The sequence below is a fragment of the Pteropus alecto genome, unplaced genomic scaffold (genome assembly GCF_000325575.1).
Source record: "Pteropus alecto unplaced genomic scaffold, ASM32557v1 scaffold14, whole genome shotgun sequence".
Lineage (NCBI taxonomy): Eukaryota > Metazoa > Chordata > Mammalia > Chiroptera > Pteropodidae > Pteropus > Pteropus alecto.
The window spans coordinates 11,888,781-11,889,986 of record NW_006436810.1 but is presented as its reverse complement, the minus strand read 5'-3'; positions in this window follow the sequence as shown (position 1 = coordinate 11,889,986).

Below are 1,206 nucleotides of genomic sequence, written 5' to 3'. Positions count from 1 at the left end.
CGCGACGGGGCCCCCGCCAGGCGCTCGCTGGGGAGGAAATGTCGTTTCCCTCCTCTAAGACGTTGCTGACCAGGACGAAACCCGCAGGGACAACCGCTCGCGCTGCAGCCGGGCCCCGGGGACACGCGGCGGCCCACGGGGTGCGCGAATCCAAACCCGCGCCGGGCTCCCAGCTCCACCCGTGCGGCCGGGGCACGAGGGGCAGGTAAAGTGCATGTTGTCGCTTTTTTTCCCCAAATTCAGATTGGTAGGAGGAAACTGTGCTTATTGATCTTTTCCCTGGGACAGCTGTTGTCTTTCGTTTGTCACATTTTATATCCTGCGATTCTGGCTGGGCACGTGGGATTGCGAATATCCCAAATAATGCCGCTCTGTCTCGTGGGGGCAAGGCTCTTCGGGTGACCTTTTTAATTTGTTCTCTTACCTCTGCACATAGCGGTGAGGGTGCCAGCCCCCCTATTGTAAACCATAATCAATAGTCCCAATTTCGGGGGGCCCTGTCTGATGCAGAGGGGAACGTGCTCTGGCCCCAAAGGGGAGCAATCCCCTGAGGCCAAAACGAGGAGTGAACTGTGCGTGCGCAGACTAAAAATCTAGAGTTTTCCAGCAGTTCGAACGTCTCGGTGTGACTTTGGCTTTTTGCGTAGAGTGCTAGGGACCAAATTTGAGGTCCGTCAAGGTTTAGGGCCGCAGCATCCCAAATCCACCTGTTCGATTGCACATCCTCAGGGCTGAGAATGCCTGCCATCAGCTGCGAGGCACATAGGTATATATCTCTATAATGGAATGTTATTAGGCCCTAAAAAAGGAAATCCTGCCGTTTATGACTATAGGGATGAACCGTGAACCTGGAAGACTGTATGCTGAGGCTGCTAGAACAGACGGGGAAAAGACAAATACCATGTGATCTCACAGGTGGAATCTAAAGCAAGTCAAACTCCATGAACCGTACTTTCCAGAGAGTGAGGAAAATAGGGAGATTTTTAAAGGTTTCAAACTTTCAATTACAAGGGGAAAAAGTTCTAGAGGTCTAATGAACAGCAAAGTGAATATAAGTAGTAATAACTTATAGTATACGTAAAATTTTCTAGGAGTAAATCGCGTTTTCTCATCACACACAAATAGGTAACTATGAATGAGGTGATGGATTGAACTTGATTGTAGTAATTATTTCACAATTTGTATGGAAATAATATCATCACATTG